The sequence below is a fragment of the Capra hircus genome, chromosome 6 (assembly GCF_001704415.2).
Source record: "Capra hircus breed San Clemente chromosome 6, ASM170441v1, whole genome shotgun sequence".
NCBI lineage: Eukaryota > Metazoa > Chordata > Mammalia > Artiodactyla > Bovidae > Capra > Capra hircus.
The window spans coordinates 24,722,332-24,736,981 of NC_030813.1; positions in this window are offsets into that span (position 1 = coordinate 24,722,332).

Consider the following 14,650-nt stretch of genomic DNA (forward strand, 5'->3'; position numbering starts at 1 on the left):
TTAAGAAGAAAGATACATGGACTTCTTATCTCTCTTGCATTATTAGTACAAATTCTGACCTTCCCTAAACTGAATTTTCCAAAGTGAATGGTGGAACTGGGAAAACAGAAAGTCAAGCTGTGGACATCCTATCAAAGGAGCTCCTAAACAAGGAGGACTTTGGGGTAAAGAGGAAGGCTTCCCTTGTGGTTCAGCTGGTAAAGAATCTGCCTGCAATGAGGGAAACCTGGGTTCGATCCCTGGTTTGGGAAGATTCCCTCGAGAAGGGAAAGCTACCCACTCAGGTATTCTGGCCTGGAGAATTCCAAGGACTCTACAGTCCATGGGGTGGCAAAGAGCTGGACATGACTGAGCAACTTTCACTTTCTGGGAAAGGGCAGGGGTGTTGTGTGCTAAGTCCCTTCAGTAGTGTCCAACTCTTTGCAACCCTATGGACTGTAGCCTTGCCAGGCTTCTCTGTCCATGGGATTCTCCAGGCAATACTGAAGTGGGTGGCCATGCCCTCCTCCAGGGGACCTTCCCGACCCAGGGATAGAACCCATATCTCCTGCAGCTCCTGCACCGTAGGGGAATTCCTTACTGCTGAGCCACAAGGGAAGCCCAAAGGGCAGGGGGACGGAAGGAGCTGGGAAACTGGGATTAACACACAAGTACTATTGACAACATGCATACAATAGAAAACTAGATATCTTATAGATAATAAGATAATATTATAATATAATAATAATATTATAGATAATAAGAACTTACTGTATAGCATAGGGAACTCTACTTAATGGACTGTGGCAACCTGAATGGGGAGGAAGTCCAAAAGAGAGAGGGGATATATGTATATGTATAGCTGATTCATTTTTCTGCACAGTAGAAAGTAACACAACATTAAAAAGCAATGATACTCCAATAAAAATTAATTTTGAAAACAGAGGAAGGCTTCTGACTGGTGTTCTCCTTCACATTCTAAATCTGAATATTTGAGGATTGTATATGCAAACTTTGCCTTTGAGAATTTTCTAACCAAGTTCCTAATTTTTCTTTCAAGTCACCAGGTCTGTGTCATCCACTAATTCAAACAAATACTGACAACCAAAATGCCTGAGGTCCTCAGTGATCATTCTTTCAGACTCCCTCCTCTCGGAGGTGAACTATAAGCCCCAAGTCATATAGGGAGTTTGTTGGTGACATATCCAAAACCAGAGTTGGGGCTCACTTAAGTGATTTTGATCATTCCTCCCAGTTCTTTCAAAAAGCAGATTTTCCTCCCCAGTGTGTTGAAAGCATAGGAACCACCAGAGGAATTAGTTCTTCATCTCCAAATCCTTCCAGACCAGTTCGGCTGGCTAGTTCCCCCTGCTTCCTTAACCTAACTTTTCCTTTCCTCATCTGTTTCCTAAGAATGCTCTTTCATCGGGGCCTTTGCATCTTTTCCAGGACGTGATTGTTCTCTTTTGCTCCCTCTGGCCCACCACACACACTGTGGTGGTGTGTCAGAGCCATCCCCATACTTCCAAATTCCCAACGGGGCTCTGTTCCAGAAGGGCTGTGACCCCCTGCCCCCGCTTCATCTTGCTCCTCTCTGCTTCTCGTTAAAATACTTGTAACTGAACATAGCCAGATATGCGGCTTTAGTTTTACCACACAGTTTTGACAAAAATACTGGATACGTTTCATGTTTTCATACCAGAAAATTGAAATTATCAGCCATTGTGCTCTAAGCTGAGTGCCCTCGACTTTGCAGACATTTTGCCTATAAAACAGGAGTTCTCTTCGGGCTTCCTGTGCGTGAATGAAATGCCAGTGAGGTCATGATAGAGGCCAGAAAGGACTCTTAGAAACCAGGACCGGTGCATCAATAACACCACGGCTGAAGTAAGCGGGGCAATTACACAAAATCTAATAAAAAAAATAACCCAGATGGACTGTCATGCCTCTAAAGAGGAATGCCTCAGGGGAAAAATAACTCGCGCGTGCACACACACACACACATACACATGCTCACACTCACACACTAACACACACACACTTGCACGAACAATCCAGGCTTAATTAAAGTTCATGCTTTGTCTGCATTCTGTCCCTAAAGTTTCCACTTCAAACAGAGCAGAATGACCTGAAGTGTCTTTTCTCATTTTCATGTAATTTCCTTCAGCTTTTGTGTCAATGAGAAAATTGGGTTTTCAATCTGTCCACCCTCCCACAGCCTGACCAACTGAAGTCAAAACCACCCCTACCATTTTCCTCCTCTGTGCAATGAACCTCACATTGGTTCTTGTCTTGACAAATGTCCCTCAACAGCCTACATACCAACCTTTAAAACAATTCAGTCATTCTGTCCTTTAGGCACCCTAAGTTATTCACACTTTGTTCATTTCCAAGTGATTCCCAAACACTTTGCTCTCATATTCCTCCTTCCCCAAACTAAAAACGCAAGTTATTACAAAATATACACAAATGCTGTTACTAAATGTGACAACCACTCTGAAAGGCTCTAGAAAGAATAGCCATGTTCATCTACAGATATAGAACACAGAATCATAATGTGTTGTATTAAATAGCCTTTATTTAGTGACTAGGGTAAATATTACTAATAACAATGCTTTAAGAACAACTAAAATGGCTCTAAAATGTTTTATTTATGAAAGTGAAAGTTGCTCAGTCATGTCCGACTCTTTGCAACCCCATGGACTATACAGTCCATGAAATTCTCCAGGCCAGAATATTGGAATGGGTAGCTGTTCCCCTCTCCAGGGGTCTTCCCAACCCAGGAATCGCACCCAGATCTCCCTCATCGCATGCGGATTCTTTACCAGCTGAGCCACAAGGGAAGCCCAAGAATACTGAAGTGGGTAGCCTATCCCTTCTTCAGCAGATCTTCCTGACCCAGGAAGCAAACCAGGGTCTCCTGCATTGCAGGCAGATTCTTTACCAACTGAGCTATGAGGGAAGCCCAAAGTCACACAGTCATGTCTGACTCTTTGCAACCCCATGGACTATACAGTCCATGGAATTCTCCAGGCCAGAATACTGGAGTGGGTAGCTGTTCCCTTCTCCAGTGGATCTTCCCAACCCAGTGATCGAGCCCAGGTCTCCCACATTGCAGATGGATTCTTTACCAGCTGAGCTACCAGGGAAGCCCTTTTATTTATAAAGCCTGCTATAAATTACAATAAGCTTTTTTTGGTTTGGTCAACTAAAACATTATCTACTATAGTGAATCCCCCGTGTGAAATACTAAAATTTTACCCAAAAATGTGGTAAATAAACAGCTACCATTTACTTTGCTCCTGCTGTATATAAAAACCAAGCAACATAAGCTCATTTTTTTCCTTACATTCATCCAATAAAACAGGGGTTATTGGCTGTATTTTGTATGACTCAGATAAAGATGTGACCAAAGGTCACAAAGCTAGTAAATGACAAGATGGAGACATGAATCTGGTTCTCTCAGATGTTAAGTTCAGGTTTTTTAACTAAGCTTACTACTTCTCAAGGGTTCCTGGCAACTTCGAACAGAAGAAGAGGAAGTTTTAAAGGAGAAATGACATTAAGATATTGGTATGTGCTTAATCACTCAGTCATGTCCGACATTTTGTGACCCCGCGGTCTGTTGCCCACCAGGCTCCTCTGTCCATGGGATTCTCCAGGCAAGAATACTGGAGTGGGTTACCATTTCCTTCTCCAGGGGATTTTCCCAACCCAGGATCGAACAGGGGTCTACTGCATTGTAGGTGGATTTTTCTGCCACTGAGCCACCAGTGAAGCCCTTAGGATATCGGCCTCTTCCTTATGCTGCTGCTGCTAAGTCGCTTCAGTTGTGTCTGACTCTGTGGGACCTCATAGTAGGTAGCCCACCAGGCTTCTCCGTCCCTGGGATTCTCCAGGCAAGAACATTGGAGTGGGTTGCCATGTCCTTCTCCAATGCACGAAAGTGAAGAGTGAAAGTGAAGTCGCTCAGTCGTGTCTGACTCTTAGCGACCCCATGGACTGCAGCCCACCAGGCTCCTCCACCCGTGGGATTTTCCAGGCAAGAGTACTGGAGTGGGTCGCCATTGCCTTCTCCAGCCTCTTCCTCATAAGTAACATTAAATCCTACGTCAGAGTCCTGAAATCCTGAAAGTTTACAAATTCAAGTATGATTTAACCTACCTGTTCATACTGCTTTAGAAATTTGCTGTGTAAAGATTTAGTGTGCATCTCTGCCAAACCCCAAAATATGTGTTGCATGGCTTTAAAAAAGTTTTCATACTTCAACTACAGTAGCTATAAATGATCGATACAGAACTCAGGGTATTCAGTCTGGTAGATGAAATAAATGTGACTCAGTTAAAGCCCAAGATGTTTCAATTCTACAGAGTCCATTTTCTTGACTGTATGTAGACATTTTTGGCTAAGAAAGATGTACACGTTTATCAAGCCCTGGAGAAAAGCAGCAACACTTGCTCTAGAAAATGTGTATGGGGCATTTGAGGGATGAGCTGGATGGATGGAAGGAAGAGTCAGGCAATCAGTGTGTAAAGCAAGTTAACTCAGAGGAGTTGCTACTTTATGTATAACACTGATTTCTGAAACAGAGACAAGAAAGTCCTGACTGATAGAAAAGTATCTGGCCTAATAGACCATGAAGAGGAGCTGAATTTTTTCTCCGCAGAGCTCTCTGTTTTTTGTTGACTTATCTTGCACTCTTAGGAGTGAGACTACCGAATTTCAAAGACTAATTTTGTCTTCAGTCTCTAGGAGCTCACTATAGACTCAATTTTTTTTCCTCTCCTTGAATTCTGAATTTGTATTTAGAGGTAGAATTGTTACCACAGCCTTATAAAAATGTCCCATCCAGGGAAAACAAAAACTTGTTTATACAATAGCTTCCTCTGGATTTTAAAAAATTAAAGGTGATTTGATACCAAACATCTTTAGTAAGAATTAGAATTTCTCTCATGAAATTACTTACCATTTTCTTAATTGGATGTATTTACCCTAGGATGTCAAGTCCTGTGTTTGAATGGTTTCCTGCGACTCTTCAGAGGAAACGCTTTAATAACAAGACCCTGTGTATGTCACTTTATATTTGGTGAGAGGATTGCACTGGCTCTAATTATATTATAAATGGGACAGCTTCATTAACCAAAGTGGCAGAAATAACAGAAGCATCTAATACTTATTCCACCTGGACGTTTCACAAAGCTGAATGACGCTTCCCTATTCAAAAATGCCTCTCTAGTGCATTTATTAAAATGAGCTTTCAACAAAACCATTGACTAGAGAGAGAAGATAGCCTCAGCTGTGCTAAAACTTGATTTCCTCTGAGTACCAAATAGCTTCATAAATATTTCAGTACAGAGAGCAGGGGAAAGCATTTAGAAATTAGAAAGCATGGCAGAGCGTGCAGATTTAGGAATAGCCACCAATGATTTATGTCAGTTCCGACTTAAAGACCACCTACTATATACTAGGCCATGATCATGCCAGTGATGCCAAAACAAATGAGAATGGTTTAAGGAGTCCATGGAGCTTAAGGGTGAAATAAACATTTAAATAAAAATTTAAAGATAGGATGGCAGGTATTCTGAGAGAAACATGGAAATAAAAGCAGCTTCAGCATCCCTCTTCTGAGCCTCCGCCTTCTGTCCCGGTGCTGTGTTGTCATCCATGTTATCTCATTTAATCCTCACAACTAATGATGTGATCAGGTGTTATGAGGCACTGTGGATTTATTCACTCAACAAGGATTTATTGAGTACTTACTTTGGACTGAGCACTATTCTATGCACTGGATAACAGGGAACAAGACAAAAATCCCTACTTTCATGGAGTTTCCATTGTCTTGGGAAGAAACAGAAAATAGAAAAATCACTAAATGTATATAACATTTTAAAAGGTGATAAGTTCTATGGAGAAAATTAAAATAAAATATGAAATGGATGGTGATGAATATAGTTATAAATGGAGTGAATTTCAGGAGGCTTCACTGAGAAAAACACATTTGAGCAAAACCCTAAAGAAAGTGAGGTAGCAAGCCATAGTGAGAAGCAGGAAGGAAGGAAGTTAACCACACCAATGGAGCAAAGAACTGGCTACGCTGAGAAGGGGAGGAAGACGGCCTTACTTAGCTCTGAAGAAAGGGCATTGTAGACAATTGTAAGGTACGTGTAAATACCTTAAGGAAATACAAGCCACTCAGCAGATTTAGTGAAAGCAAGGAATGCATGAAATAATGCCATTTCTGTAAAATTATGTGGTGTATATCCAAGGAGATATATGAAAAAATGTTCAGAGATAGCAATGGAAATTTATCTGAGTGGTAGAGTGTCAGTTACTTGTCTTTAAATTTTGTGATTTGTGTGAGTGGTTTCTAATAGAAGTATATTATTCTGTCATCAGGGGAAAAAAAAATTGAATTGACCGACATTCACTGTTGAATTTAGAGACTTAAAAGAGATAGTTAAATCCATCTCTACCCACTTTTTCTAAGTAATAAACATTCTGATTTCAGGGCTCATTAACAACTAGTTTAGCCACAACCATTTTCCCCAGACTTTTCTCTGGCTAGCCATGGCCATATGGGCAGGTTTACCTTATGGGTTGTACATGAAAGAAGTTGGGATGATTCTAAAGGAGTGGCCTTAAAAGAAGGGGGATCATGGACTTCAGCTCTTTTTCCTCCTGCCAGCCTGAAATCAGACGTAATTTCTGATGCACATTTTCTTAGAATGTAGGAACAATTTTCTTAATGTCACAGATTGACTTTATAAACCACGCAACCAGCCCTTGACTCCCACCTTCAGATTTCATAGCAAGAATAAAATTTGGAGTTTGGGATTAACACACTGCAATATATAAAGTAGATAACCAATAAGGACCTACTGCACAGCACAGCACATTATACTCATTATTTTGCAATAATCTAAAAGGGAAAAGAATCTAAAAAAAGATTCTTTTCAGGTATAAATCAGAATCACTTTGCTGTGTACGTCTGAAACTAGCACAATGTTGTAAATCAACTATATTTCAATGAAAAAGTCATCTTGCAATGTTTAAACGGCTCCACGTTTTCTGATATGTGGACCTGAGCCCAGTCCTAGCTGGTACGGCATACAAAGCAGAGTCCAGTCCCTGTGTGGTCAGTGTACCTTCGGCGCTCATTTTGTTGTGACTCAGCTGCTCCCTTGCACAGGGAAGGAGTTTTGCAGACAACTGAGCCGAGTCTTGCAGGCTGAATCCGAACTTGAGGCAGTCATATACTACCACGAGCTAGAAGAAATCTTCAAAAGAGTGTGGATAAATTAGAAGCAACTGGATCTAATAGAGTTTATTAAGAAGCTAAATTAAGCTAAAATATCACAAAACCAAAGCTTTCCTTTATTACCAAGAATACCTAATTAGGAAAAAAAAAAAAACCCTCAGTAATAAGAGGAGCAAAATGGATTTGAAAACACATAAAAAATAAATAAGAAGGGGACTTCCTTGGTGGTCCAGTGGTTAAAACTTCACCATCCAATGTAGAGGGTTCAGATTTGATCCCTAGTCAGGAAGCTAAGATCCCACATGCTTAAGGGCCAAAACACCAAAACACAAAACAGAAGCAATATTGCAACAAATTCAGTAAAATCTTTAAAAATGGTCCCCATCAAAAAATCTTTTAAAATAAATAAGCAAACTCTAGGAGTATTAAGTAAATAATAAAGAAATAAAGAAATAGGACTTAATAAATAAGAAATTTGATTTCTTATAAGTCAAATTTATAAGAAAAGACACAACTTTAACAACTGTAAAAGATGACTTAAACAGATGTTCTAAATAAATGCCCCTTACTTGAAAAATAATCACCATAGAAAACACTTGAATGTTATAAAAAATAAGAATAAAAATTATTTTTATCAGTTATATTAAAAATATTTTATTAATAATAAAAATATAATTTTATTATTCTTCCCTAGAGTAACAAAAGATACATACATGTTATAGTACTTATTGATGCACAATTCTGATGCAGAAATTAACAAGAAAATACAGTCTTGAAACTTATCCCTGAATACATGGATATTTAGTATATAATAAAAGCAGAATTTCAAATTAGTTGGAAAAAAATGGACTATTCAATGATATTTAATGGCAATAGGAAAAATATCTAAATGGAAGAAAATAAAACTATATACTCACCTCACTCCAAATAGTCACATAAACTTCATATTGCTTAAAGTTCTAAGTGTTAAAAAAAAAAAAAGAAGAACATTAGAAATAGATACAGGAAAAAAATTACAGCTAGAGGACTTTCCAAGTAAAGTGGGTTTCCAAACAAGACAATAAAAGGAATACAAGGAAAGCCATTAATGAAAAAATTGCAAACAAGACTATATAATCCTTAATTCTCTATGCCAAAGTTGTCAAAAATATAGTTTAAAAAAATCAAACTGATGAAAATATTTTAAAACTGAAATTGACAAAAGCTAATTTCTCTAATATATACAGAGTTTCTTCAAATCAATATGGAAAAAACAAAAGTAAAGAACGTAAACGTAATTTTCTAGGAACAAAAATTCTCAAACTTACTAGTAAATGCACAAGACATGAAAATTAAAACAATACAACAATGTTTACCTATCAAATAGGCAAAACGTGAAATTGCAGGAGCTGTGTTTGTCCCGTTTTCAGATCCCTTTCCAAGGGAGTTATTCCCTGTGCTACTGTAGACTTATTGTGCTTGTGGAAAGAGGTGAGTTTAGGACCTTCCTCCATCTTCAACCCTCTCATTTAAAAAAAATTTTTTTAATTGCTAATATTGGTGTTGTGTAAGCTTGGTTTCAAGCCAACCTAACTCTCAATGTCACTTCTAACCAGAGAGCCTTTATTTGCTCATCCTCCAACCACAAAGGATCCCATACAATTGTCATTTCACTGACAGATTATAAAAATGCAGTCCTGACTAAAGTAAGAACAGCATAGATCCTTCTGCCTGGCTCTCAAATTCAGACCCCAGTCATGCATGCTTGTTAAACTTTCCTAAAACCCATTTTTCCTTTATGTATAATAGGGATTTATTCATTCTTGACTGTGTATTTCTATTTTACTATTTCTACTCTTGCTTTAATCAACTTCAAATCCCTGTGGAATTGATGAATAAAGAGAGAGGCATAGAAATAGAGGTGATAAGTAGAAGACAGGGGACAACAAAGAAAATGGATGTTTAAATCAAACTTTCTTGATTTCTTCTGAGATACTAACCTAAGGAATTAAATATTAAATGATAAAAACAATTTTGTTACCAACTTATGACCTCTTTCCAAAAGTGTGCTCATATGAATCAGGAGCACATCCACAATTTAGGGCTTAAAAATAACCACTTTCTGGAGTCAAAAGATGGAAAACCATCTATGTCTTCTATACAAACTATGCTAAGTTAATACTTTTGATTTGAAGCATCTCCTATAAAAATATTTTTTGCAAAATAAATACATACATTTTATTGATGTTGATGCTAAGACCTTTGGCTATTGTAGGCATCAAAAGCAAGAAAATGTATATATATCTATACACACACATATTTATAATCAATTATACTGCATCAAAGAGAAGGCAATGGCACCCCACTCCGGTACTCTTGCCTGGAAAATCCTATGGACGGAGGAGCCTGGTGGGCTGCTGTCCATGGGGTCGCTAAGAGTTGGATATAACTCAGTGACTTCACTTTCACTTTCATGCATTGGACAGGGAAATGGCACCCCACTCCAGTGTTCTTGCCTGGAGAATCCCAGGGATGGGGAGCTGTCGTCTATGGGATCACACAGAGTCAGACACGACTGAAGTGACTTAGCAGCATACTGCATCAATAACTAAAAAGCCAAAGGACCCGTCTTCTTTTCCCACTCTGAATATGTGTAACCAAACTCAGGCTTTGACTGAAGTCATTGTTCCGTGATTATGTATTATTCAGCTTCTATCTAAGTCTGTCTCAGAATCTTCTATCTTGAACTACACAACAACTTTGGCAAAAAAATAAAAAGGCCTGTCCTACCATTCCTCATGCAAGTGATAAGGATCTGCTTCTGTTGAGCACTGCTTGAGGTTTTGCTTAAGGAAGAAAGCCCTTGTAGTGCCCTTTTTATGTAATTCATCCTGGGGATAATCCCCCAGGAAATGTCTGGATAGCTTCACTGGGTTATGGGAAATGAAAATCCTATGTTGTTTTAGCTGAGTATGTTTTAGACCTTATTGTTGGAAGTGAGCCTTACTTGACATTTGATATTAATCACAGACATTGGAGAAACACCTCAGGGAGCTGGAATTGTCATCTGTGACCAATCAAGTCTCATTGGACAACACTCACTGCTCAGTGTTGCTTTAACTTACTGTGCTGAGATGTCACACCTGTCAGCCAGCTTGCACATCTTCCCAAGGATTTGCTAGGCTTAGTTTTCTCCCTGTCTATAAATGCAACATAAGTTAGCAACATTCATTGACAGATTTCAGCAGTATTTTTCCTTTAGTTGAGCTGTTAGCTCAATTGTGAAGTACAGGAATTTCTTTTCAGTCTTCAAAGAATTCAGAACCACAATCAGAACTAGGGGGAAATAGCAAAGCAGATTGACCGCATATCCATCCAGATAGTCTAGCAGTTGCTTAGCTGTTCGCCAACACTGCCAGCCCTCCTCTCATCTCTCCAGCAAGTGGAACACAGAAGAAATATACCTGGAATTTTCAGATATAGGCAACTGGAAAACACCAACACAGATGTGGTGCACTGGTAAAAAAAAAAAAAAAAAAAAAAAAAATCCACTTGCAATGCGGGAGACGCAAGAGACGAGAGTTTGAAACCTGGGTAAGGAAGATCCCCCAGAGCAGGAAATAGCAACCCACTCCAGTATTCTTGCCTGGGAAAATTTCATGGACAGAAGAGCCTGCCGGGCTACAGTCCATGAGGTTACAAAGAGCTCAACGCAACTGAGCACAGACACACATTCATTCAATACAGATGAAGTAGTGGTTAAATCAAAGTTAATTTTAAATTGCTCAAATAATTGGGGCTTGTAATTCTTATGGTTTATAATGTCCTCTTCATGACCCCCACCACATGCCTGGGCTCTTTCTAAGAGATCACAAAGATTGGTTGGTGAGCAGAGGCAGCATAAAACCAAGAACCAGATGGAGTTTGGAGTTGCTCCCTAAGAAGCCTTCTTCAATTTATTAAAGCCACATAGAGCAATGTAAGCAATGGTAGAGAAACCTGTACTTAAGCATAGATAGAAGATTTTAAAGTTCAAGAGGTTTTTATTTTTTAAGAAAATTGTGAAAAAAATGGAGTGAGAGAAATTAGGGGTTGGGTAAAATTTAGTTGTTAAATATTTAAAGTAAAAAATGCAGGACATGAGGCTGAGTATTATTTTTAAGTGTTTCCTAAGATATTTCCTTGAAACAGTTTCTTCAATCTAGATGTATACAGTGTTCAAAACAATTACAGCTATGGAAAAGGAAAGGAGATAAATTATCCAGGGGCTCCAGCAGAAATACTATCCAAAATGGATAATTTTAATTACAAGCTCTTTACTAAAGAGGCTTTTCTATATTTATGAGAAAATGAGACCATGTCTGGTGAAGTCAAGGTCTCTAATTATCCAGAGCAGTGCTGACTTCTGTAGTCCGGGCCATGACCGTGACCAAATGGGAATGAAATTCAAACCTTCTGTCCATCAGGATCTGCTTCAGCCTTCCCTCTGAGGCTGCAATTCACACTTAAAAAAAATAACACTAATCATGTTGAAGACCTTTTGAGGTTCCACCTGTGTTAAATCAAGAACAAGGAAAAGATTTAACACTTTCTTCCCCATCTCAAGCAAGCCAGAAATGCTCACTACATATTACTACATATTGCTAATCACTTCATGTCCTGTATGTGGCAGATTTATTCACAATGGAAAATTTTGACATTTTTTTTCTTTTTTATAAAAATATTCAAGTAAAATAGATAAGATTAATAAAAGGGAATTTTTAATATAAGCAACATTTTTACGTATTTACCTCTTAGGTGAAACCAAGGGATAGAATGCTTGACACAACATCATTTTAAATAAAATTGTTATTGATTCATATAGCTGACAAAAAACTGGACGTGAATTATAGCACATTATGCTGGGTCTTTCGAGGAGTATAGTAACTCCATAAACCTCTGCTGCCACATTAGCCTCATGTCCCTTGTATTTTGTACACTCATCTACTATTAACACCTACCTGAAATAGAAGGAGTAAAGCTGATCTCTTGGTAAATGACTGCATTGGCCCAAATTCCCTGGGATCCTGTATCTGGCCAGTTCTTGAGGCCACATGCCCTCAGTCTAGTCATACCTGGCAGGCTAACGGAACATATTTCTTCTGCACAGGGCATAACTATAAACCCTCAAGGACAGCAAAACCCACTCCAGTTTCAGCCTTACCTCTGAAATGTATCCATCACTGGAGAATGAGTGCAGCATGACTAATGGTGATTAGGAGGACACATGGGATGATGGAAAAAGAACTGAGCTTGGAATCAGAAGGCAACTGCTCCTGTTTCAGTGCTAACCCTTACTGACTGGGTGACTTACGGCAAATCTTTTTAAATCTCTGTCCTCAGTTTCTCCTTTGTAAACATGGGCAGTGATAATTTACTATATCAAGTTGTTTGTAAATAACATGTGGAAACATTTTGTAAATATTATGCATGCAAAAAATTACATGTATTAGTTCAGTTCAGTCACTCAGTCGTGTCTGACTCTTTGTGACCCCATGAATTGCAGCACACCAGGCCTCCCGGTCCATCACCAACTCCCAGAGTTCACTCAAACTCATGTCCATCCAGTCGGTGATGCCATCCAGCCATCTCATCCTGTGTCGTCCCCTTCTCCTCCTGCCCCCAATCCCTCCCAGCATCAGAGTCTTTTCCAAAGAGTCAACCTCTTCGCATGAGGTGGCCAAAGTACTGGAGTTTCAGCTTCAACATCAGTCCTTCCAATGAACACCCAGGGCTGATCTCCTTCAGAATGGACTGATTGGATCTCCTTGCAGTCCAAGGGACTCTCAAGAGTCTTCTCCAACACCGCAGTTCAAAAGCATCCATTCTTCGGCACTCAGCTTTCCTCACAGTCCAACTCTCACATCCATACATGACCACTGGAAACAGTGCCTCTACATTAATTTATCTATATTTGCACATTTCTCATGGCCAGGTAAGAAGAATAAATAATGAAAATTTAAATGCTGCTTCCTTCACACTTTCTGTTTCGGAAGCATCTTTCAGGCCACATTTAATTGTAGGCAATGAATCTCAAAACAAAGAACTTTTACCTCACCTTCCCTTGTAAAATATGTGAGAAATCATGATAGTTAAGGCTCAAATATAAACTTGGCTAAAGCTAAGGTGGGAAGATTTTAGACAAGGAGTCAGCAGACTGGTGTGCTGAACTCAGCTCTGCTAAAAGCAAATGTCACATCAACATGACACATAACCTCTGTGTAATTTATCCTTCAATTAAATGGAGGAAAGAGGGGGATTAGAGTTAAGCTGTTCTTCACTCTTTTGTGTCATGCATCTCTCTAAATATTTTTATATATTTTAATATTTTAATACCAAAAATCACAACCATCATATAAGGTGGTATTAATATTATCTTCACCTTATCATTAGGTCACTGAAGCTTAGAGTACCTAAATGACACAAATAACACTTGCATCTAAGTCTAGGGAATTCAAGGACCCACATAAATGATCTACAGAAGACTTCAGGTTAAAAGTCTCAGAATTAGCACATATTCTCCGGGGAGTTTTCCCAACCCAGGGACTGAACCCAGGTCTCCTGCATTGCAGACAGATTCTTTAGCATCTGAGCCACCAAGGAAGCCAGGTCCTTCTACCTGAGCATTCTCTTCTTAAATGAAAGGCCCATATTTTATTTGGGTAACACTCAAAACCTTGGCCTAATGTGGCCCCTGTCCTTCTAATAAGAGATGGATATTTACCTCAGATGGACAGTCACCTACCAGTGGATATGCAACACTATTACCCAGTGAGATAATAGCACTCTGGCATCTTTAAAAATAAAGCCAATGACTCTAAGAAATAAAAATGAATTCACTTTGTCCTGGTGACATTCAGAGAAGCTGCTGCCAGTAGACCCTGGGTTTGTCCTCGGGCCACTTTCTTCCTAAATACACATTAGATGGCACAGTTTTATCAAGGATCATGGATTCTTACCATTTGAATCCTCCTTTATAGAGACTATAATTTTTTCAGATCCAATTCAATACTCAACAAACATTGGAACAGAGTAAGTAAGCACATTTTCAGATATCCAAGTTTTCCAAAAATCTTGCTTCTATACACCCTTTTTGTCTTTTAAAGGAGATTGATAGATATTATGCTCCATTGGAACAAAGAATTGAACCAAAAAGATCAAGGCATGATATCCAAAAAATGGAAGCTGTACCACATGAGATCTCCTTGCATGACAGCAAAGACAAGTGCCAGGACTGTAGCTAAGCAGAAGGAGAATGTGTAGAAAGAGAATTGATAGCTATTTTTTGGAGCTTCTGTTAAAGGATGTAGGGGATCTTAATCATAAACTTGAAGAAAGCTGAGTAAAAGAAAAAAAGCAACTAATTCACAGCAAAAATAAAAGTTTGCAGAAGTA